This window comes from Falco rusticolus, chromosome 1, assembly GCF_015220075.1.
Source record: "Falco rusticolus isolate bFalRus1 chromosome 1, bFalRus1.pri, whole genome shotgun sequence".
Lineage (NCBI taxonomy): Eukaryota > Metazoa > Chordata > Aves > Falconiformes > Falconidae > Falco > Falco rusticolus.
Genome location: NC_051187.1, coordinates 124,151,551 through 124,178,178, shown reverse-complemented (window position 1 = coordinate 124,178,178; position 26,628 = coordinate 124,151,551). Strand labels below are relative to the sequence as shown.

The following is a 26,628-nucleotide window of genomic DNA, read 5'->3' as shown; positions in this document are numbered from 1 at the left end:
CATTTTGAAAAATACAGCCATGAGGCATAAAATATGCAAAGAGGCATCTTTGAGTTCACCACAGAAGACCTTAAAAAAAATGGTGATTTGCTTTTCATTAGTAGCATGTACAAGAAGCAAGCAAAGTAGAATAGTGATCATCTGAAAGATTGTGCTAAATAGTTACAGTAGTAGAAAAGGCATTAGTATTCTGTCCACACATCTAGGGTTAACTGTTTTCTGCATCCTTAAAAAAGGGTGAGAATATTAGCTACACATTTCCTGACACACAGTTGTTTCCTCTGTTAGATTCGTGAGCTAACAATAATTATATTCACACATTTTCAACCCTAGGAATCGTTTAGATTTTTCAGATTTTTAAGGTGTTTAGAAAGAGCAGTGTAGTTTTTGTGTGCTTCAGTGTGTGTCTGCAAAGCATGTGGATACTAATAATTTCCAATATTCAGAATGGTCGCTATTTGAAAAATATCAGAAAAAAGACTGCAATAGGGCATTTTTTTCCTGACTATCTGACACTGTTGAACTTTCTGATTCTTAAACTAAGAAACATAGTTATCTATTTAACATATTAGAAAATGTAAATGTAATTTAACTATGGTCTCTGTTTTGGACACATGCCTAAACTTTCCATAACTGAAAACCAACAGTGAGCAAAATTCCCCAGGATTCATGCAGGTGTGTTCTAAAACAGTAGTTTATTTTGAACCGGGGCAAAATGTCAGACCAAAATAGTATGAAATTGTCTCCAGACAGCTACATAGAACCATAAAATCATTTAGATTGGAATGGACCTTTAATATCATCAAGTCCAACTGTAACCTAACACTACGAAGTCCACCACAAAACCATGTCCCTAAGTGCCACATCTACACATCTTTTAAATATCTCCAGGGATGGTGACTCAACAACTTCCCTGGGCAGCCTGTCCCAATGCTTGACAACCCTTTTTGGTGAAAAAATTTTTCCTAATAGCCAATCTAAGCCTCCCCTTCTGTGACTCTTATTCTATCACTTGTTACTTGGGAGAAGACCAATACCCACCTCGCTACAACCTCCTTTCAGGTAGTTGTCGATAGTTATAAGGTCTACCAGAGCCTCCTTTTCTCCAAGCTAAACTACTTCAGTTCCCTTAACTGCTACTCCTAAAACTTATTCTCTAGACCCTTCACCAGCTTCGCTGCCCTTCTCAGGACATGCTCCAGCACCTCAATGTCCTTCTGGTAGGGAGGGGCCCAAAGCTGAACACAGGATTCAAGGTGCAGCCTCACCAGTGCCAAGTACAGGGGGACAATCACTTTCTTAGTCCTGCTGGCCACGTTGTTTCTGACACAAGCCAGGATGATACTGGCCTTGGCCACCTGGGTACAACAGTGGCTCATGTTCAGCCAGCTGCTGAGAAACACCCTCAGGTCCTTTTGTATCAGGCAACCTTCCACCCACTCTTCCCCAAGCCTGTAGCTTTGTCTGGGGTTGTTGTGGCCCATGTACAGGACACAGTATAGCAGCAATATTATTATTAGTAATAATAATAATAATAGTAATATCAACATAAGAAGGAACCAGCCTCTATGGAGAGGAGGTTATTTTGTCAAAGATGGAGAAAAATATTCTGTTCTTAGTGTTATACTTTCATAAAGATCAAATCATTGTAATAATCAAAAATATCTTCTTTAAGTTACCAAAAAAATGTGGTTTTGATTTATCTGTATTTATATTATGAAGCTTCGGCAAGCCACATAGATCAACTTGTCCAGCATTAAGAAGTAGCTGGGGCAGAAAACCTGAGAGTTTGTTTGCATATAGTGTTCTGTAAAAGCGAACTTATGGTTGTACTTGCAGCAAATAGCTTGGGAACTTCATTGTAACAGGCTGAGACAAAAATAAAAATGTCTATAAGCTCAGGCAGTGCTTATTTTTTTCCATTTCTTTGCTTTTCAGCCTGTATTTTTCAACGGATCTTAAATTTTCTGCATTTCTTTGTCCCTCTAGAATTCATTAACTCTAGTTCTAGAGCATAAAGGAGACAATTTAAACGTAGCAATGTTTGTGTTATTTTCATTTTGAAAGAAGTCGTCCAATCAACACCTGCAGACTGTGTATGTATTAGTTTACTCTGCATGCTGCCTAAAAGTGTAGTCTAATGAAGTTTTTGATAGAGTAAACATTTGGAAATGAAATTTTTATTGTATATATTTTCAGTGTTGTATTAATAAAGCAAATTAATCACCCTGGCACCTCTTTTCTTGTGAAATTAACTTATTCTGAATTTCATTTCTCTTTCACTCTATATTTAGATCTCTTGCTATTCAGACTGCTCAGTCACATATGCATTTATAGGTAATATGGATTATTTGTCATGGTATTTTAGCTTTAAAGCACTTATTTCTAAAAAACCACTTTCATCTAAATATATTGTCATGGCATTGTCCCTATTAATGTAAGCAGTGATATTTATGAACATTGTACATAGCAAAGATTATAAGAGTGTTCTCACCAGGAATGTGTTATAGATTTTTTTTAAAAAAATGTTACAAAAAAAACCCCCATTCTGTTAGATAAAACCATTTCAAACTTCTTTCGTTACTTGGAAGACGTAACATTGTCTTTACAGATCTTTTGAAGTTAGGATTTTTTTAGATGGTTGAAAAAATTCGTCCAATATTTGAAAAGATCAACTTAAAGAGATGGCTGGTCATAGAACTTCAGGGCAAACCCCAAGAGGGTTTTGATCCACGATCCCTTAAGGTGCTGTACATTTGTGTTTTCATTCATACCACTGCCTTCAAATACTTGACAAGTTTGAAAAATACATGTCTTTGTTTTATTTCACACGAAAGGTTTCATTCAGAGAGGCACTGTAAAATAGTATATCCTCTTTATGTTGCTCTTCTTGGGAGTCAAGGAATAGTATGGCCTAATGAGGTACAACATAGGTTATCAACAGCATTATATGATGGACTTCAATAGCTTTACATCAGAAGCAAACTTAAAGGCTTATAAGGAAAAAAAATTAAGTGAAGAGTTAGTGCCCCGTGATACCATTTTCCAGGAAGAGAAAGTTCAATAATAATACCAAATAAAAAATACCAATTAACAAAACCAAATTCTTAATGAGATACTGTGTTTGTTCTGATTTGGTTATGATTGCTGAATAAATAATTCCATGAATTAAATATTTAAATATTTCTGTAATCTTCAGAGCTAACACGTATTTTTTAGAAACTTCAAAATAATTTATTTGAAGTAGTTTAAGTGACAATTTTCAGAAGAGCTAAGGAAAATGGTATCATTTATGAAAAGCAATAAACACAGTTAAAGTTTTACAGCACTTGAAATGTGAACATACTATATTAATAGAACCAAAACTGATTACCTGACACATATATTGTTTATTGTCATTCGGCATATTCCCCGTAGTTATTATTTTATTTCTGAAGAATGCTTATGTCATTATTTGTGCTTATTTGAGCTAGAATTTTATGATTTAAATGTGGTGGGTCTAGAATGCTGGAATATAGGGATTTTGCTGCTTTTAATTGGTCTTTTACTCTGTATATCCTTAGATGGCATATGAACATAGGACTGAGCTTAGTCTGGTAGTTCTGATTCAGCTGTGATCTTTCCTTTTTGAAATGAATCTATAGTTATGTGCAGAATGAAGTAACAAGGATGAATAAATCATAAGCTTCCTCTTAATGATAAAATTAAACCTAATCACTCATAGCTTTTAGACCTAATACTTTATGAAGTCTTACATTGTTAAATATATATTGAGGCAGTTTGGTTTACTATTAAATATCTGAGACAATATAATGAGATTTGATATGTTAATGTGTAATTTTCACCAAGTCCCTGTTGTCTCTTGCCTGGAACTGCTAGTACAAACAAATAGATTTTTTTTTAAAAAAATAATAATTATGAAATGGAGTATCATTATAATATTCTTTTTGATCGTTATCCATGGCTGGCATGCAAATGAAGGTAATGGAACAATGTAACCAGTGTAAGGGTATTCAGACATTCTTGGACTACAAGATAAAGCTTATTTACTTAAGAAACCAGAAATGTGAATTGGAAAATTTGCACTGGGTTATGTTTGATGTCAGGAAAAAATGGATTCTGAGTATCCAGTTTAGGCCAAATCTGTTGTTTAACTCTGCTCAAATGCTGCATCTGAAAATACAGCTAAAATAAAGTGGTTCAGTAAAAAATGTTCTTGCATTCTGTCAGGATCCCACCAGAACTGTGCCTCCCCTGGTATATCTTTGCAGTTTAGCTATAGGAAAAACTGAGTTACAGCATAAACACATGAAAAAAACTTACAGTACTGAGATCAGATCAAAGCTCTGTCTTGCACAATATTGTGTTTGATCAATTATGAGTACCTAGGGAATACTATGAAAACAGGGCAAGTATATATTGATAGCTCCCAGCCTACTTCCGCATAGGTGTATGAATCTGCTTCCAAATCCACCGCCATCCAGTTTTCCCTGAATGGTTCTAATTCATTCACAGCTTAATTATTTGTGTGAGAAGAAATACCATCTTTGTTTTGAGCCTGTCACCTGTGGCTTCATTTAATATCCCCTAGTTTTTGTATTAGAAAAGATAAGGAATTGGTTATTGCCAGATTACTTTCTCTATACCACATGTGAATTTCTAGATACCTGTGAAAGGGATTCCACGTTTAGATTTTCCAGGCTGATGAGTTCTGGCAAACTTAGTGTGTCTGGTGCATTGCGCTTGCAGGGAATATAGAATGATAGTATCATAGAATCACAGAATGGCTTGGGTTGGAAGGGACCTTAAAGATCACCTAGATCCAACATCCCTCCCATGGGCAGGGACACCTTCCACTAGACCTGGTTGCTCAAAAGGCCATCCAACCTCGCTTTGAACACTGCCAGAGATGGCGCACCCACAACTTCTCTGGGCAACCTGTGCCAGTGCCTCACCACCCTCACAGTAAATAATTTCTACCTTATCTGATCTAAATCTACCACTTTCTGGTTTAAAGGAATTGCTCCTTGGCCTGTCACTGCATGTCCATGTAAAAAGTCCCTCTCCAGCTTTCCTGTAGGCTCTGTTTAGATACTGGAAGGCTGCCTTCTCCTCTCCAGGCTAAACAACCCCAACTCTCTCAGCCTGTCTCCAGCCCTTTGACCGTTTCTGTGGCCCTCCTCTGGACCCACTCCAACAGGTCCATGTCTTTCCTGTGCTGAGAGCTTCAGACCTGGACACACTGCTCCAGGTGGGGTCTCACAAGAGCAGAGTAAAGGGGCAGAATCACCTCCCTTCTCCTGCTGGTTATGCTTCTTTTGATGCGGCCCAGGATTCAGTTTGCTTTCAGGTCATGTTGAGCTTCTTGTCCACCAACACCCCCAATTCTTTATCTTCAAGACTGGTCTTAATTCATTCTCTTCCCAGCCTGTATTTGTGCTTGGGATTGCCCCAGACCACATGCAGGACTTTGCACTTGAGATTCACATGGACTCACCTTTCAAGCCTGTCAACATCCATGGGGATGGCATCCCTTCCCTCCAGCATGTCGACCATACCACTCAGTTTGGTGTCATTGGCAAACTTGATGAGAGTGCACTCATTCCTACTGTCCATGTCACTGACAAAGATGTTAAAACAGTGCTGGTCCCAACAGCAACCCCTGAGGAATGCCACTTGTCACTGGTCTCCGTTTGGACATCAAGCTGTTGACCGCAACTCTTTAAGTACGACCATCAAGCCAATTCCTTATCCACAGAGTGGTTCATCCATCAGATCCATGTCTCTCTTGTTTAGAGACAAGGATGTCGTGTGGGACACTGTCAAAAGCTTTGCACAAGTCCAAGTAGATGACGTCAGTTGTTATTCCCTCATTCGTCAATGATGTAACCTTGTCATAGGAGGCCACCAAATTTGTCAGGCATGATTTGCCCTTAGTGAAGCCATTCGGCTATCACCAGTCACCTCCTTATTTTCCATGTACCTTAGCATAGTTTCCAGAAGGATCTGCTCCATGATCTTACCAGGCACAGAGGTGAGACTGACTGGCCTGTAGTTTCCCAGGTCTTGCTTTTTTTCCCATTTTTAAAAATGGGGGTTACATCTCCCCTTTTCCAGCCCATGGGAACTTCACTGGACTGCCACAACTTCTCAGATATGGTGGACAGTGACTTAGCCACTTCATCTGGCAGTTCCCTCAGGACCCACAGATGCATCTCATCACGTCCCATGGACTTGTGCATCTTCAAGTTTCTTAAATGGTCTTGGACCTGATCTTCTCCTATACTGCGTGGCTCTTCATTTTCCCAGTTCCTGCCTTTGCCTTCTGCAACTTGGGCAGGGCGGCTGGAGCAGTTGCAAGTGAAGACTGAGGCAAAAAATGTATTGATTATCTCAGCCTTCTCCATGTCGCAGGTAACCAGGTCTGCCATTTCCTTCCAGAAAGGGACCACATTTTCCCTTGCTTTTATCACTGACGTACCTATAGAAGCTTTTCTTCTTGCCCTTGACATCCCTGGCCAGATTTAATTCTATCAGGGCTTTAGCTTTCCTAACCTGATCCCTGGCTGATCGGTCAATTTCTCTGCATGCCTCCCAGGCTACCGGTCCTTGCTTCCACCCTCCGGAGGCTTCCTTTTTGTGTTTGCGTTTGTCCAGGATGTCCTTGTTCATCCATGCAGGCCTCCTGGAGTTTCTGCCTGACTTCTTCTCTGCTGGGATGCATCACTCCTGAGCTTGGAGGAGGTGATCCTTGAATATTAGCCAGCTTCTTGGGCCCTTCTTCCCTCCAGGGCTTTTTCCCATGGTACTCTACCAAGCAGATGTCTGAATAGGCCAGAATCAGCTCTCCTAAAGTCTGGAGCAGTGATCTAGCTGTGCATCTGAATTTCAAATAGCATATGATGGTGGCTGAGGCCATAAAGACTAACTTTTAAGTGTTCGACAAATTGTAGAGTCATAGAATAGTTTGAGTTTGAAGGGACCTTTAAAGGTCATCTAGTCCAACCCCACTGCAATGAGCAGGGAGTCCTATTGAGTAATTCCTTGAAGAGGTGGAGGTTTGCTTTCCTAAAAATCAGGGCCCTAACTTTACTCTTCGCCTGACCCATGTCCCTCAGGATTGAGAACTCCACCACCTCAGCCAGGCTGCCTCCAATCTTGACATTACGAATTAGCACACTTGTGTTCATGACCAACAGGTCCAGTGTTGAATCCCCTCTGGTAGCGCTGTCTATTACGTGGTTTAAGAAGTTATCCTCAATGCATTCCAGGAGTCTCCTGGATTGCCTAAAACTTGCTGTGCTACTTTTCCAGCAGATGACGGAGTGGTTGGAGTCCCCTAGCAAGGCAAAAGCCTGCAAGTGCAGTGCCTCCTGTAACTGGAAGTGAGAAGGTTTCATTAGTATAGGGTGGCCTGCAGTACACACCAACCACAAGGTTCCCTTTATTGCTTGGGTCTCTAGTTCTTGCCCAATATGACATTCTGATTTGGATCCATTCCTTCCGCAAATATTTCACCTTGATTGCATTCACATCTAATAAGGATTAAAGGAAATTACTCAAAATATTGATCTCCTGTGAAAGATTTTTTTTTTTTTTTGAAACCATATTCTGCCGAGAATAAAAGAGATAATTTGGATAATTTTGAACTGGTTCTAGACATGAGGAAGACAACAGAGACATTTCTCTTTCTTAACTGTACTGCATCGCTAAAATCCAGATGCACAGGCACTGTCGTATTTATCATCAAGAACTATGGCAGGATCACTCAAGCTGGGCTGAGTTTTGAGTAAAGAGTTATATTCAAAAGAATTATTGGAATTTTACATGTGTCTATAAATAAATCTGTGTATATTTCTATCCATAGACAAAATACATATAAAAATATAAGTTGGGTGTAAAATTTATTTTGTAATTACCCTTAGAAATTCACCTTTTGCTTAAAAAAGACCATTTCTCACCTACTTGTAAAAAGATATTTTTGTATTTTGTTTTATAGTTTTCTGACTTTTAAACTTGATATCATGTTTGGAAAGCACATGCAATATCATGGTTTATCACTTTTTAGATTTACCGCTTCCATGGCTCTCATAAAGCTTTTCAGAACATTTTATATTTCTTCTACATAACTGTTTTAAATCTAATGATGTATTTAAAGATTAATGTCATTCACTATTAGAAAAATGCATGTATTTTTAGTTTAAAATATTATGTGATAGTATTTAGGAATGTATTTCATAAATTGCATTCAGAGTAAATGATAATACTAAAATAGTGAATTTAATAACTTTTATATATGTTTAAATTTTAGGAAAAGGTCATTAGAGCTGTTGCATGTCTGTCTGTGTTTACCTTAGTGAATAAGGAATTTAAGTTTAAAAGTACATATTGGAATGTGTTTTGATTCCATTTCAGTGCAACTGTATATTTTGGAAGAAACTGCTCCTGAGGTGATGTGGGATAGGTTACGTTGCTAATCTCACAGCTGTCCTCTAGCTATCAGTACTCATAAATCACACAGTCTGTAGTAAAAAGAGTAAGTTGAAGAGGTTAGAAATCCAGAGAAGACTTTGACAGAGGTGATAGATTATATGAAATTACTGCAATCTGAAGATTTTGTATGAAAGGGAATATCTTACATTTGAAATATATGCTTGTGTTTGTTGCCCTTAGGGGTCATGTACCATATGCTAGGTACACGGAGTATTTTTTAATTGTTATCTGATAATTTTTATAATCTTGTAATAGAAAATTATGAAAGTTCTCCTAAATCTCATGGATCGCATTCTTAGGTTAATTCCCACTTATAGGAAAAGATTGCTTGGTTTATTTTTTAAATCCCAGTTCATCAATAAGGGGGGGGAAGAATCCCAATACCTGATGTGGTAACATGGTTACAAATGCTTTTATATTTGCTGAAAGAACTCATGGCTGATCTCAGTCAGTGAGTAAACTGTGAGTTCATTCCTTAAACACCTTATGAAGCCATGAGAAGTGATTCTGCACCCATCTATTGCATATTAAATGTGTGTGATACAGCACCATATTTACTAAACAAAACTCAAGAGATAGTTTGAAAATTCTCATCTTCTGAAAACACTAGAAAATAAGTTTTTGCTTTTTTTTCATACAAGAAATAGTTATATATGTAGCTGGCTGAATAATTTACAATGTTCTATTGTAATTTCATAATTAGTGTCCACAGCATGTTTAAGAGGGTCTGAATGGTCTTGCATGCACAGATTATTCATTTTTTTTCTTAATTTCTGCAAATAATTCTTTATTTGTATCTTACTTGCATTTGTCTCCCAAATACTGAGCTTTCATTCTGAACTAGGTTATAACTGTCCTGATTCAATGTATGTAAACAGTTTCTCATTCTTCATTTAAGTTTAAGGACATAGAATATTATAAAGCTTCTATGCATCGATTACTTATTTTATTAAAATAAGAAAATATTTTTCATGGCTATTATGTAAAATCTAAAATCCACAAAACATAGTTCAATCAACTGTATAAAATTAAGAATATTAATATAAATTTTGCAGGTTTTGCCTAATTATAGAAATGTACATATGAATGACCTACAGAAAAATTCAGCTGTATGTATGGTATGAAATTCAACTTTATCATTATGTGGAATAGATTATAGAGACTTTTTTCTGTATTTTCAGAATTTTTTTTCTATAATTTGTTCTTAACAGTGCACCTTGATAACTTATAAGCTACCCATTACATTGAAATAGTACACTGTGCCAATTTCTTCTTTGGTTGAGGCCTATGATGTATATTCAAGCTGCCAGGAGAAGCAAAAATTAATATAAAATTTATGAGACAGATTGAGACATTGCAATGTTTTGAGCCTCAAACTGTCTAAGCACAGATACAGTATACACTTCTGTAAAACTGTCTTTAAAAATCTTTGATTAAAATTGGATTCAGTTCTGTATGTGCTGAAATAAAATACTGTGATGAATCTGACCATTTAAGTGCACACACATCATAGAGGAAAAGGATGTTTTCTTGCAAGTGATTTTTTAATTGTAAAACCTTCAGCAAAAGGAAACATTTCTAACATAGATATATGCCTCAATTGAACAAGGAACTTTTCTACCTTCAAAATCAGAGCTGTAGTTATTAGACATACTTTTAGTTTACTTACATATGTGGCTATCTAGCAGTCTTTTTTCGCTGTCTTGTTTTCTACTTTTTTTTCTTTCTCTGAAAAAGACAAGCATGTATTACTAGTTTAGGAAGGATTTTCTTGGCCTGAAATTGTATCGAAAGACATTTCAACATCAGCTATGAAATGGAGACAGGGATATCAGGTAGTTAGTAGCTAAAATGCAAGGCATGAAGAAAATAAAACAGTAGAATATTACGGCTCTAGCATATATAGGTTTATGTACTTGCTATTATTTATTATTTGTGACATTAAAGTATTGGAATACTTGAACCATGGTCTCTGATTCTTGCATTGGCTATAATAAATAAATAAATAAAAGCTCAATTGAGCTCATTCAAAACTACCACTGATCTCAGTTAGAGCTCTGTGTGTAAGCAGCGGCTGAACAGAGTGTTTCAAAAATATAACACTTTGTGTTGAAATATTTTTTTTTAATAATCCCTACTGTTGGATCCTGAATAGGAAGGGATATCATCTTTCAGCTGTCTCTAATTCAGGAAAGACAATTTAAACCAGCACAGACTACTTTAAAATACACTTTATAGTCAGTTTAATAATGAGGTGTTAGTCTTCAAATACATGTTAGTCAAAAGAACAGATGTTGAAAATTAGTGGCTCATTTTTTGGTTCAAAACTTGTAATTTTTCAGTAATTTCTTATCACATGTAATGACCTCTTCCATTGGATATTGCTGGGGTTAATGAGAACGTTTAACTGAGAGTTAGCAATTTCTCCTTTGCACTTTTTTGAAAGGGAATAAATCAGCTCAGATTAATGCAACTATTATGATTTAGTGTTTTAACAACAAAACAATTTTAAATGTAGGAAGATTACCTGTCAATAATAGTTATAAGCTGCTGAAAGATGGGGTGCAGTTTCTAGTCTTAGGACACCTAGCTAGCTGCCTAAATATAAGCGTTTTCTTAGTAAAAAAACACGGCCATTATATCCTGGCAAAAATCTTTGAGGTTGACAAAGTTGTTTAGTAGTTTGAATTGCACTTGCTTTCAGTGTGACTAAGCTCTTTCAAGAATTTTGGGTTTGGTGTGGAGACAAAGACATAGGGTACATGGAACACTGCGCAGAGCCTTAGCGCTACAAGGATCTGCTTCTGGAGCCTGAAGCAGTATAGCTGCAGTGATGGGCTGCAGCCCTATTACGGGGAATTTCCTTCGCTAAGAGCCCACACTGATTGGCCTCTGTACAGCGCTAGGTTAAAATGATGGGAAATGAAAGCTGATGACTACAGTGAGCATGCACTCTGCCATGTAGGTGTACCAGCTCTTGGAGAGCTGACTTTGGAAGCTTGAACACAGCAAGCAGTCTGTTACGTCGTGTAGACAAGCCCTGAGTAATTCAATGAATAATGATCTAAATTGGTATTATAGATTCTTCAGCGTTTTTATGGTGGCTTTATTTTGATACCTGTAGCTTTTAGAAGTGCTTACTTTTGGTTCACCCAGTTAATGGCAATATCAAAATGCTTTCAACACTTAGAAAGGAAAGTAGAAAAAAACTGAGTATTTTTTGGTAGTAGTTTTTTACAGGTAGTGTGAATGCCCCAATTTTTTCTTTTAGAAGTTAATGATCACAGTGTAAGTGTTCTGCAACATAACCCTATTATCAATGGAGCCATGAAATTCTTGAATGAAAAGAACAATATGAGTTAATTAAGGATACTACTATCTCTGTAGTTACTAAAACGTCTTTGTATTCTGTAAATAATTCACAGAGTTGTTCTGTTCTGTGTTCAGGGACTGAAATTTCTCATATGCTTACATTACGTGCATATAGTAAGTGGATGAATACTTATTATTTATACCACCGTGGAGTTGCTCTAACATTTAGAGTAAGTAGCGGTAGTGCTATCACTCAGGTATTATAACTGAAATATTTAACTTTAAGTAAATCAGTATCAAAAGGCTAATGACATCATGTAGCAGCTGTGCTGCTTTCTAATTCAAATACTTCAAGTATGAGGTATTTCTAGTCAGAAATCATTTATTTTTTATCAAGCCTAGTTCTTCTAGGCTCCTGAGCTATACATAACTAATTATTTTTTCAACTAAGACAAAAACAAATAGTACTATAAATATTTTATACTATCTACAGTACAACAAAGATGACTACAGAATGTATTTGCAGTCGTTTGTTCACATGGGGTTTGCATTGTTTTTCAGAAAGTGCTGGGGAATATGAATGAAAAACTCTACATGTATAGATCCAAATAGTCATTTGGAGTTTTACATAAAATGACCTGCTCTCTAGACATGGCTCAGTAGAATATTTCAGGTGTACTTTTAATTATTATTTCCTTATAGTCTACATATAATTACTGCCACAGAGGTGGTACTAACTAATCACTCTTCCTCTCTAAAACCAGTGCATATTTTCCCAGCTGGAGATTAATGCATATTAGGACACTTTACTGATATTTTGCCATTGGAATAATAGCTATTTATCTGAATTAGCATCACTAGCATATTGATTCCTTAGCTTGGAGCATTTGTAGTCCCATGCAGTTATGAAGCATGAGAAATAACAATACTAAACCCTCAGTGAGAACCCTCGCTACCTTCAGGTTTCTGTTTTCAAGAATACACATAAACCATTTTAAACTAACCTTTGATATATGTATTAGGTTTTGCATAATCTTATAAACATTTCAGATTATTAGACCCAACAATTAAAATCACAATGGGCATTTAACTCTGAAAAATATTTGAAGAATTCATTCTTTTGTGTCCATACAGTCTGAAGTCCCAGGAAAAACCCACGACAGTGAGCCACCAGAGACGTAGCAGACTGGGGACTCTGGAATTCCATCTCAGATATTATGAACATGTACAGGGATGAAATATTGAAGTTCAGATAATAGTTTTATAATCAGTAACTAAGTATAGTCCTGACTGTTCCCTGCCTGTTAACACGGTCACCAGATTAGGGTCATGGTCTGACTTTACCCAGGTATGCTTTCCTAGGCAAATAAGTCTCAGTAACTATCAGTACTTTCATACTACCTAGTTTACAATGGAAAGCATCGGTCTTCCTGGAGCAGCAGTCAAACTAATCAGAAGGAAAAAAAAAAACAAAGCAAACCAAACCCCCAAAAGCAACACCCTAATTTCTCTTAAATGGAAGTTTAGGAAAGGGATTTGATATCTGTAGAAGCAAGTGACTGAACATGATAGTCCTAAAATCCTGCTTTGTATTCTTTTGATTCTGGATCCCATAATAAGAACTGGACTGAGGAAACAGGACAGTGTATTAGAGAGACTGATAATCACAGGTTCTAATTCCAGTAGTTCAGAGTAAGGAAGTGGTTTTCTGGCTTTATGTGGCTTTAGAGGTTTAGCATGGTGAGATGAAGATGGAAAATGAGCAAAGAATAGATTCTGACAACATTTTAATGCTGTTATTTTGGAATAAGTAAATTATTCCAGTTTTCCGTAGTTCACAGAGATTAATTATTAGTGAGGTTTGTTTACCTTTATATTGTATAAAATAATAAATTGCAATAGTTTCTTAAGTAAAGTAAAATTAAGAAATGTGGACAATTGACAGCAGGTTTCTTAGGATCCTAGTCTATCCTCTTTGATGCCCTTTCCTCCTAATAGCCCTTCCACGACTTATGAAGCTGAAAAAATGGTCATGTAATCTGCTAGTGCAAAGTATTTACTCACTAGAATGAGGAAGAGACTATGTACTAGTTGGATTTAAAATTACCTTCTCTTTGGTCTGCTCTTGGAATAGAATGACACACATTACATCTTACACAAGACAATCACTTGAAAATTTCAGGATCTAGGTAAATTTCAGGAAAATCTTGTCATCAACCTTCACTGGTATGTTGGATTTTACCTTACTCATTAAGGTATTATATAAGATCAACCTAATTTAAAAATTAAAAAACAAAAAGAAACAAATTTTCCTTCAGACTCTAGTCAGATTCTTCTCTATATCATAATTCATCTCTGCACTCACATCTTCTTCTTAATGTCCTGTGGAGCCAATGTGAAATGCTTTAACAAGATACAGGTAATTCAAATTAGCACATTTTTTTTTAAAAAAACAACTATTTAGCTTACTTTAAAACTATCAGATTGCCATCACATAGTCTATGAAAATGTCTTTTTTTTTTTTTTCTTTTTTCTTTTACCAAGTCTTTAAATCTTCTTTGCTTCAATATTCGCTAAGGTCTTGTTTATTCCATAATTTTATCCTAATACCATAGGAAAAAATACAGCAGATTTCTTAATATGTTACAGTTATGGAGGTACATACTGAATTACTGTTCACACAAGTAGCTTCTCAATGTTTTTGTTTCATGATCCCTAGTACATCTGCTGATTTCAGAAAAACAAAAGTAAGTACTGTAGTTCATAATCATAAAGATCTGATGAATTGTACTTAGATTTAATATGCTTTATTTAGAAAGTTATTTCAGGTTTTGTACAATTTATAGAATAGAAAGTATTTTGAAGGAGTGGAATTTGCATAAAAACAACATGCAAATCACAGGAATGTGTGGCAGAAGCTGAGCTGAGGTTCTGAGGGTAGTCCTCACACTCACTGTTACCTGTGCAATGCACACTGAGTCCGGAAGGCTCTATTGAACATCCAGTCTGATTCCATTCATCACAGGTCACAGAACTCTCCAAACCTTACAAGAAAGTTTTGACTAAATACCTCACTGTAGGATGTTTGTTTTCCAGTTATCACATAGAGCACAGCATGCAGTTATGACAAGCATATTACATTTATAACATGTCAATAGATTATACTTACTGCCAGAAAACTGAGCATATGCATACCTAAAACAAAATGGCAAACTGAAATGAAAACAAAATGAATGCCAAAATAATGCCCATGAGCATCTCTACCATATGTGAACCTGAGCAAGTTATATTATGGAAATAATATCAAAAATTAAAATGATTAGTAAAAATACTGACAAGTAATTTTCTTTATGTGAATAACAGCTTAATATTGTCATCTTGAATCTTTTTTTGGAACCCTAGAGATGCTAATGAATTAAAAAATACGTGGGAACAAACCACCCCAATTGGTACATTGAAAGTCATTTAAATCGCAAGAGGATTCTTCGTTATTGCATTGATATAGCAAATAAGTTGTTTCATGAAATGGCAAGCACGCTCTCAGTGAAACATACTCATGCTAACCAATGTTGTGTGTGTTTAGATGTAGACAAAATTCATACGGGACAATAGAAGTGGTAAGACAAACTGTATTTACCTTGTGCTGTGATCAGTTTCAACTTGTGCTTGTAACTAATCCACCCGTACTGCAGCCAGTCTAACCTTCAGTGTCTAAGCAGCTCATTTAAAGTAAAATCTGTTCTGTCATGCCAAGCCCCTAAATAATATAATGGAATTGCAGAGTTTTGATGAGCAGTTACAAAGACATAGTTATGCTCTGCGTTTACTCCACAGGTGGAACTTAAAACTTATTTTCAAGGTTCAGAAATTCTCTTTCACTAGAAAATGAAGATGTTGGTTTGAAATCAAAAAGAGTATCCAGAGAGATAAAAGAAACAAATTTTAAGAAACCTAATTGTACAGGAGATAATATTACCAATATATATCCTATGAGTTTAAAAGATCTAAGGTATTAAACTTGCCATTCTCAAAAAAAGAGAGAAAGTGTATAGATGTCATTGTTGCGTTATACAGCAAGTCAAGATTAGTACATATGAATTTTTTTCTTTGTTGATTCTCTGGGGCTAACAAGTTTTTTTAAGGAAGTTTCTAAATAGCTGGCATTTGCTTAAATTAATGACTCTAGGAATTCAAGAAATGAGAATACTTACAGTGTAGTAACTCCAGGTAACGTGAAAATACTTATTTTTAGGAACTGACATCCAACTTCTGTAAAGTAAGAGATTACAATGACACTGCTTTAAGAAATTGTATCACTAAAAACACTGTATGAGCTATCCATGTTACGTTAATTGAAAATAAGAACTTCACAAATTCTGAATTCAAATGTAAAATATTACAAGCTTTAATTTACCACATACAGCAGTTCTTTATGCTGATGTATTATTGAATACAAATATTAGCATTACGGTATATAATGTGATCATTTCAAAAGGTGTTTCATTTTCTCTAAATTTCCTTCAAACTTAATTCTGTCTGCAAAGATATTTCAGAATTCAATTTTTTTTATTGTGGCTGTGTTTACATGAACTTGTAACATAGCATTCTAACACTATGCAATAATCAACAACATAAATTTCTGTCCTGGTATAAAGTGTTTGCTTATCATAGCTATGTTGGTTCCCTGTTCTGTTCTTCAGCACTGAATCTGACAGACGCACTCTGTGCCATCAGTGGCTTACACTGAACTGTTGTAAGGAGGAAGCTGCCAGAGCATTTTGTTTCAAAAACCTTCTAAATTGACTTCAAAAGTATCAGAATATATCCAGGGAAAAAGATAAAGAAATCATGAACTTCAAAAACTACACTGGTTGCTAATATTTATTAAAGAGAACAAACAAAAAAATATATGTAATATATTTGATGTGTCTGTATATTCCTTCTCTGTAAGCTGTTTTTCCATTTTGCCATATTGTGACTATGAGAATTAATAACAGCGTAGAGACTCAGTGTGTGAGAACCTTTCACTATTGATTTTTATCATTTGAAGAACATTTGTATCAAAAGGGTAGATTTCAGCTTCCCTGTAAGGTGCCGCCTGAGCTAATTGGGCCTCATACAGAAAAACCCTTGAAAATCCTGCAGGTGACATGGGAAGGGGCCGTTCTCACCCCGTTCGCCATCTCAGGTGCAGCACAACACCTTTTTTGGTGTTTTTCTTAAAAAAAAATAACTCTTTGTTTTTCTTCACCCTTTTTGAAGGTTTTCTGTCCCAACAGACTGACAATATTTTAAGTATAATAAATAATCCTATCATCTAACATTACGAAGAGCTGGAAATTATTTATTAACAAAGTAGATTTTCTTCCTGACAAATGCAGCAGAGACTTACCTGTCAGGCTACTCTGCTTTCACACCCAGAGTACCGTTCCCGTCACTGAAGTGATACAGGCTGCTTTTGCCTCAACAGAAGCGCTAGTTATTGTCAAAGCTCTGCAAGGATCTGACAGCTGTTAGCTTTCAGGAACAGTGCAGAATGAGACAATGTAGAATACATGGATTTTAGCAAAACATGGAGCAAAGAAATTTAGCAATAGGAGGAATTAGGGGCCACATAGCTCTAATACAGGTGATAAGGAAGTATTAGTGTATTCAAGAGAGAATAGCAACCCAAAGAAAGCAGCAAATACAGCACAATATTATGGAAATGAGTTACTTTGACACAGGCTTACCTTCTTCTGTCAAGTGTTATCAATTCCTTTCTTCCCTTTTGTGGCAAAAAGGGCATCAGACTTTCTGTACTCTATAATATGCACCTGCTCATGATGGTATGCTCGCTTATGGGATCCTCTAAAAAATCATCAGAAAGATTTCACTCAGATTTTATTCATATCATTAGTAGTTACTTTCAATATTGTACTTTTACATCCTGACAGAATAACAAGAAAAGTATTTTTTTCCTTTCCTACTCTAATCTTGTTTCTAAGACATTAGGCCTAATAGCTGGATTAAGTGCATGATAATTAAACAAGGGTCTATTTTACTGATTCTCTATTGTCCTCATTGCCATCTGCTAATATCTCAATTCAGATAAATGGTAAAGCAAAACTTTTGAGTACTTCAGATAATTTCTAATATTTCATGTTTGGGGGGAGGATCATAGTGCCTACCTCCAAGGGGGGGGGGGGGGGGGGGTTGGAGGGGAGAAAAAGCAATGTGAAATAGTTCTTGAAACATTTTTTATTTTGTGATTACTACCCCATATGGAACACTAAATTTGGTACTGATGTGAGTAATTGAACTGTTTATAAGGTTAAGCATATCTTTTTAATGTTTTAATTGAATCTACACAGCTTGTCATATGGTAGCAAACTTCACTAAGGGGTTCCTTCCTCTGTCCCCCCATGGTTCTGGTTTAATCTCTGATTTAAATCTATCATTTAATGTCATGGTTTGTTGTAATTACAGAATATAGAACCTAACAGCGCGTGAAAAAGCCATGAATCTGTATTAATCTAAATACTCTAGACACAGGTATATTAAGGAGGAACATTTCAGTCACCAAAATTTTAGAATTCTGATGTACGCTAACTTTGTACAGTATATATCTTAGGAAATGGAAATTAGGCTATTTTGGAAAAGAGAGCGAGCAGCTGAGATATTATGCCTTGCTGTTATACTTCTCATTGAACTCATAATTTGGGTTTACATTCGCTTACTCCCTCTTCTGCCATCTTCTGAAATAGCAGTACCTTATATCAAATAATTGAGGCAACATCTGCCAACAGTTTTGTCTACAGAACGTTGAACTACTGGATCAAAACTACACCTTGGAGAGTTTTAGTATAGGTATCCTAATTTTCTAGCCAAGTTAGATATTCGTTTTATGGCATATAAGATGTAGGTGTTTATAAGCAGTAAGTGTCTTTTGATGCAATAAATTACTTGCATTAACCTCTTATGTGACAATGGTGCAAAAAGAGATTTATTTATTTTTTCTCTGCCAAGAAAGGTGTCTGAGATCCTCAAGATATGTAAGAATGTGCAATATGGCTGTATAACTGTCATAGTATCAGCATATGAGTGGAAACAGACATTGGATAATTTTTAATTTATTACAGCTCTTAAAATAATTTTAGGTTGGAGGGGAGAGGGGAATTAATCTGAATTTATCATATTGTAAATGTGTTCTCAAATGTTATAGAAATTATTTCAGCTGCTGCTGCTTAGGAAAAAGAAATCAATAAAGGAAGTCAGACATGACAAATGAGAATTTCAGGCCCAGTGACAGTAGACAGAGACCTGGGTGCCTTATATCCGCACACCTTTCAATCAAGTAAGATGTGTACTGCAGTGGAATAAACTGAAGACACTCTGGCAGCCAAGTAGACTTTGATCACTTTTGTTCATAGATGTGACTCATATTTCAGTAGCCTCTTTTTTTCTAAGCTACTGATCTTCCCTAAACTTTGCAGTGAGCGCTCAGTGAACTTAAAGAAACCTTTACTCATTCTGCAAACAGACTTTAAATACTCATGCTGGGCCACACTGTTTTTTTCTTAAAATATCAGATGTAGTCTCTTTGTTACAGTTTTTCGTCCAATGTCCTTCACATTCTACAGGGCAAAGTATTGCGAAAGACAAGTTACTTTTTATAATCCAGTGCTCTCATTATTTCAGTTTTATAGCAGAAATTAAGTTTGAAAATACTCATTTGCCTACATTTATTTTATGGGGGTTTGTTGATTCATGTTTTTTGTTGATTATGCTTATGTTTTTTGTTGATTTCATGGCACATTAAGAGACACAATTAAAAACAAAGATGATAAATATGCTTTCATAAATCACCCTAGTATGTCTGAGGGGAAGACTAAGAAGAGTTCATTTTTTCCCAGTAAGGATACAGGGGTATAGAAGGTATAGTGGGGACTGCTTCATTCTTTTGGTTGGTTTTAATGGTAGACTGCACCCTGGAAAGCAACACACTGGTAGGAACATATGATGTAGGTTTTGGTTCTGCTGTTCTTGTGCCAAAGTGCCAAACCTGGTGCACTGTTCTCTGTATTACCTGTTCACTATGGCCTCTGGAACGGGCTGTGCCCTGTACTGTACAAATTTTAACTTTGAAGGCCAAAAAAACAAAAACAAAACAAAAAAAAAAAAAGAAAAAAGAAAAAGAAAAAAGAAGGAAAAAAAAAAGAAAGAACCTAAGAAAGAAATAATGCCTGAGTTGCAGATCTATGACTTGATAGTGTAATCAGAGCCTTGCTTTGCTCTTACTAGATCTACTTTGGCATTGCCTTTTCCAGTGGTGCCAAGTCTTTCTACCTCTCTACCCATGACAGCAATTGTTGACCTGCTGCAGAACACACACTGCGCTCTCCCTGCCCAAGAATGAAAAGCAGCAATGTTAGCTACGTTGTCTCAGGTCTCCCAGAGGCATTGTAACTATCAGAAGTAGAGTGCTACCCAGAAGTTCTGGGAGTAGTGCTGCCTTGCTACACCTTTCTTTTTTTAATGCTGCAAGAGTCATAAATAACTTTCCTTAAACCATCTCAATATCCGGTCTCTCTAGGGAAAAACCCTAAAAAAAGTACATGTGATACGGTCATTTATAGCCAGAAGTACCAGTTTAAGAACACAGCATGGGAAAAAACAGGTGAAAACTGAAGCTTTTTGCTTTCAATAAAGAGGGATGGTGAACGTTATCCTAAAAGAGATATACAAAAATATTTGGTTTAGATTTTGAGCTCTCTAGGAAGCCACCTTGGAGATGACTTTCTGAAACACTGTCTTGTCTTCTACTGCCCTTTAGTTAATGTTGTGTGATAATCCCTGGTATTCAAATCCAGAGAGAGAGTTTATCATTCCTTTTATATTAATTTGAAATTATTCATTATATTCACACTTGCTCATTCCTTGGCAATATCAAAAATAACTATTAGAAGTAATCATTACAATGGTTTACAGCAATAGTGATCAAAGAAAATCAGCATTCTATGCATCATTAGATTCAAAAAAATTTGCAGTTTTGCAGTGATTTGGATAAAAGAAAGAAGCTTGCCAAGAAAATACAAATTCTTCAATAAATACTTTAATTTTTTAGGGGCTATATAAATAATGATTTTGAGAAACTAAGTATACTTTCTGCTTTGTTCATATTTTAGTAGTATACTCCTTTTTGCTGTTTCTGTAATTAAGTCTTATGACATTCCAGAAAGCATAAATCCTGCTGAGATGTTTAAGTTTGGAGCAACCTCTTGATGTACAAACAAAATAAATAAATTAAAAAAGACACCCAGGATCTTAACAAGCTGTTTCGCTTTTACCTTTGAAACAAAATTGAATGGTAAAGCAATATGGCCTACTGAAACTGTTCTAGTGTCGTTGTTAACTAGAACCTTCTTTTGAAATTCATTGCCTTCAATTACATTTTTTAAAGAATTTTAATTATGTGCCTGAAAAGAATAAAGATGCTTCAGGCTCCATTTGTTTATCATGGAAGGCCTAAAAAAAATGAGGACAGAGCTTCCCAGCTCATGCAGAGGTTGCAGAGAGAAAGAGAAGACTTTTAATTCGACAAGTTCAGAGAGATTTCTTAGTTTGACGTGCACAGCAGGGGGTCTTTGAGTGCCTGGCAATACTTCAGCATTCTGAGCTTTGAAAGTCTTTCCCTGCAGCAGAAATTGTATCAAAAGCCAATGATAATATTCCCTGCAAGGTAAAGGACCCTATTGAAGATTTCTAGAGCTGTTTATTTATTCATCACAGTTTTTTCTTTTAGGATGTATCAGCCATATAGGTAATAATTCACACAGATGCTAGGAAAATGAAATAAATAAATACATAAGTAGGAATCCTTCATTAATCCTTCACCTTTCCCTTTAGTTTTCTATGGGCCACGTTCACCTATAGCTGTGTTCACCTATAAAATTTCTTGTTATTCCCTGCCATGTATTCTGCAATGTTCACTTCAAATCTCAGCTTTTCCTTATTTTTAACAGAATTGTAATTTCTGTCTGCCTTCTACCACCAGCTGAGTACATAACATGTTTATGGCCATTTCTTTCCACTAAACCCTCAAAGTGATTGATTAATTTTACAGGAGGATATTCAATTTCTTAGTGGTCTTTTCAAATCATTTTTAAAGTAGATTTGAGGTAACTGTTTCAAAGCCAAGATTAAAGTGCTATTTATATTCTAGACATTGGAGTTTTAATGTTTCAGCATTACTTTTGTTTGAAAAGTATACACATATTTTTTCATTCTGTTTTTGTTTTGTTTCTGCAGTAGAGCTGGGACTGTGAGACTACGACAACCTTTCCCTTGAGTAATGTCAATATCGGCTATCACTTTGGCAGAATCAGCCAGCTCAGTGAAGACAGAAAAACCCTCCTTCCCTCCTGTTTTTTCATCTGCTGGTGGCATTCAAAGTGACCTTCCTTTATAAATATTGGTGAGTGACCACATGGGGAAAGCAGTTCCTTGGTGCAAAGAAACTTGTTTCAAAAATCTGTGTTGACCTGAGGGGTTTCCTTTTTTTTTTTTTTTTTTTTGTCTTTTTTAAGCATAACCACACACACACACACACACGTGCAGGTGTTTGGGATTTGAGGGGTTTTTTGTTTGCTTGGTTTTTTTGAGGTATTTAACAACACTTTTTATTTTAGATTTATAAGCCTTTATAGAACACTAGCATGTGCTACCTATTCAAACTATATGAAACAATCATCCAAAATACTAATTTAGAGAGAGAGAGATACTTCCTGACAGCAAAGAAGGACCTCTCCCCTCTTCCTGCTACTTTGTGTTGGCTAAATGGTGTGGAATGGTATAAATTTGTCATAACGCCCCAAATATGGCAAGACAAAACTTTCCCAAGTGTAGGAGTTAACTAGAGGCTGTATTCTAGGACTCTCTGGTATAGGAAGCATGCCTAGGGTGAAATCATAACACTGCAGAAATTCTGATACCCACAGGGCAGTCCAGGAATGATGTAGTAACTGTAGCAGTTCTATAAGGCTGTCTAAATTACATAGTTTGTTACTGGAAAAGTTTTCAGGTCATTTAAGACTATATCAGCCGATTTATCCTGCTTGAGATATCCAGTATGCCTAAAGAAATTTTCAGTGTTGAAAACAGGTGTGAAGATAGTGAAATAGCCAGCCACCCATGGCTCAGGAATATTTACGGTACTGTAACACAGAACATTACAAAGTACATACCCAGATACAAAACATACTTAGCCTGGCTGGGAACACTTTGGAAGCTGTAAATGTAAATATGTACAGGATCTAAGGCTGGAAATTATTTAAGGATTACATGTATTTAATCTAAAGATGTTGCCATAAAGAGTCACTTAGCCAGCTGCCATTCAGTATTAACCACATTATTGCAATTATCTCCTATTCAGACTACAGTCAGACAACTGTGATGTATGATTTATGACTATATGATAAGTAATGTTTGATTATTTTTTAATTATTTTTCTCAACCATATGTGTACTTGAAGTATGTCAGTTTAAAGGACCAAAGAAGCTTCAAAAGAAATATTAATAGGAGCATTATCATGGCACCAGCCTAACAAAATAATGCCTTTTCATCAAAGGAACCCTTCCAGCAAGAGGAAAGGCTGGTATATGTTGTGTATGTATATCTTGCTTAAAGAATGAGTAGGTGTGCCATTTAGACATTCCTCAGGTATGTGTTAGCATTGTCACTGATTTCCTTGGCTACTAGTAATCAGGGGACAGAGCAGAGAAGAGAAGGAAGAGGGCAAAAATTCAGCAGATTTGCGTAAATGGCTATGCTCTATCAACGTTCTTTCCTTCTGTATCAACTATGTGACAGTCTTAGTAATTTTGGGGGTAACATTTGAGTATACAGGTAAATTAGTATCAGGCTGGGTTTTGAGGGTTTGGGTGAATCTCTTAGAACAGAATTAAGTGTTCATCTTGGTCTGGGATCACAGTAATAATTTCAAAAAATGAAGGAATAAATGCATTGGATGAATACCTTTACTGCACCTTTTCATCTAGTAACATTGTGGTAGTCATAACCACATACTGCAACATTTAGTTCAGTGATGTATGATGGTAAGGTTGCATTTAAACCGTGAGGGCAGGGTAGACTTTCAAACCATTCATCTTTTGAGAAACCACTTTAACTGTGTTTCAATTCTAAGGTTGTCTGTCAACTCATTTTTATATCTTTCAAGGATAGTGCGTAGCTTTACAGTAGCTGTATGGAATAACTTGCTGTTTGATCATATATTTTGTGCATGTAGCTGCTTTCCTTTAAAATGGATAGGGCAGAACTTTAGACAGTCCAACAGTTAAAGACTCAGGATTTCTTGTTTTCCATGCAAGATTCCAAGTACAGGCATACAGATCAAACTCATTGTTTTAAGTTATGATGATATTTTTTTGAAATCTTGCAAGAGCAGCTGGTATACTAATAACAGGTGATTGGATGATCATAAGCTCTGTTGGGACCACAGCAACTGCTCTGTCCTCAATAAGAGAGTGTAGCAATTTTGTAGAAGTTAGGATGTGACCAGAGATGATCAGATACAATGGTTACCATTTCTCAGTGCTTCTCTGGTAGCTCAAAAAATGGTGGATTTTTTACTTTTGCCTACATCCAGTTTTAGAAAGACGTGACAAAGCATGCCAGTAATTTGTGATATTGTTTTCCTGTTTTAATTTCTCTTTGATACAGCCATGCCTTCACTGTCATCTGCCAGATGGTTCTATACTCAGTAATATACTGTTTCCATTTCATTTTGCATGTATTCGGTATTTTGTTCAATTCTGACATTTTACAAAGTGGAAGGGGACTTAAATCAAGAAAATTGAGAAGCGTAAATTGATAAATAAATATAGTAAATGTTGTATGTATATGCTTATAAATCTTCTCTCTACGTGAAGGTGAGATTGAACGCAATCTTGGTTTTAGCCTATTGTGTCACAGTGGGATTAATCCACCTCTGAGTGTTTTATTGGGGTTTTTTTAAAGCCTCAACTATTTTTCAGGAGTTTCGTGAAAAATCCAGTGTAAACTCTAACACAGAAAGCCTTAAAGGCCAGTTTACCCCTCTGAAGCCTGTAGCTCTGAACTAGACACAAAGGCTATAGGGGGACACTTCCTTGCAGCTTTGTTCAAAAGTTGATTGATTGTGTACATGGCATTAACTTCCAGAAGTATAAACTATCATTAAACAGTGTTGCTCTCAGCTAAGTAAAGGACTTTGCTCTAAAAGAATTTATATTTTTTCTTTGTATTTATAAGTTGTCCCTTCATTTTTATTTCATTTTCTTCTTTCTAAACTCAAGAGCATGCTGAAAATAGAATCTTGGATTGTAAATAAAAAAGTCACACAAACTGCCAACTAGCAGAAACTTGATGTTTCAGGAGCTAGAACTAATAAAGCCAGCTTTCCTTTGGAAATCTTGGGGGTTTTGTACTGTAAGATCACCAATTTCAGCTGCAACCCCAATTTCCCTATTTCTCTTGTCTTCTGTTACCCTCTTTGGCTGAGACACGAGAGCTATGCTTAGTCTGCAGCTCCATGAATGCTGAGTAGCCCAGCCAGCTCCTTTCAGAATGCTTGGATTCTACCCACATTCTTCTCCCTGGGGGTATTAATTTGGTTCTCCATCCCTGAAACTTGTAGGGTCTTAATTATCTTTTAGACTTGCTTTTTTTTTCTGATTTGGTTAACCAAATCAGTGGAGAGAGATACAGGACACACATACAGACTGGGATTTTAGCCTTAGGTAAGGCTAAAATGTTCAGACATAATAAAAAAGATCCAAGAAGTAACTGGAATCCCCATGCTGCCATTGGTACTAAGAGAAAACTCAACAAAAAAAAGTTTACAGAAATGTTTTTCTTAATTAAAAAGCAAATTTTTGTGAACCGTATTTATGACTCTTAATGACTTATTTGATCTTTTGCTTGGTAAAAAGCAGTTAAAACAAAACAATTCCCCCTGCCCGATGTTTTTAACTTAGAAAATACATAAAAGTGATTTGCTGATGTTGAGATTTTACATTGATTATTTAGCTACATCATCTCAACTGCTCACGTGTAAGTCTAACCAATTAAAATAGAGAACACTAGTCAGTGATGGTTTACATAAAATATTCAGAGCTCAAAGATACTCACAGATAATTCTCAGTAATCAAAATATTCATATAAAAATCTCAAAAATGCTGGTAAATACTTGAATAACATCTGCAATTTATCAGATGTGACATTAAAATTGTTAGCACACTGCAAACAGAAATGGAAAAAATAAAATTATATATATACATGTAAATCATGAAGGTAATTTATTCCTTTTCAAAGGGAAATATAATTTTGATAATATTATTTGTTTGAATACTTTAAAATACTGAACTACTTTAAAATATGAATGGTGGTACTACTTCCTCTACTAAACTATGGGGCAATCTAAGCTTAAGTGTGGAAAGCTGCTGTGGAAAGGAAGTAAATGAGAGGGCTCTGAAGAGGTGTCAAAGCCTTTTGAGTGACAACATTTAGGAAGCACTAGCTATTCATGTGGCAATATTTTCAGGTAACTAAGTAGCCGTCTTGTCTACTATTCAAACATCTAGGTCAAAGTTATGCATATATTCTTGTTACTTTATTACAGTTATGCAGCAAAGTTGAAATAAAGTTGGCGTTATTATTTTGCAGATATCTTATAGCAAGAGGAAGGAGGAAAAGATATTTCAGAAATTTATTTTCATTTCTATTGTTCTGTTTCTCTTTCTTTGCTTTCTAATTTTACAATTTTGTAGTGACTGTAATAAGGGA

At 35.8% G+C, this 26,628-nt stretch overlaps 1 long non-coding RNA gene across 1 annotated transcript in view; it reads left to right on the top strand.

The window, feature by feature from the left end:
- LOC119153207 overlaps positions 1–26,628 on the top strand; it is a 559,933-nt gene that overhangs the window by 517,040 nt on the left and 16,265 nt on the right. Inside the window, exon 5 of the long non-coding RNA XR_005106089.1 lies at positions 22,096–22,261. This is a non-coding gene — a long non-coding RNA (uncharacterized LOC119153207). The remainder of the gene's footprint in view (positions 1–22,095; positions 22,262–26,628) is intronic.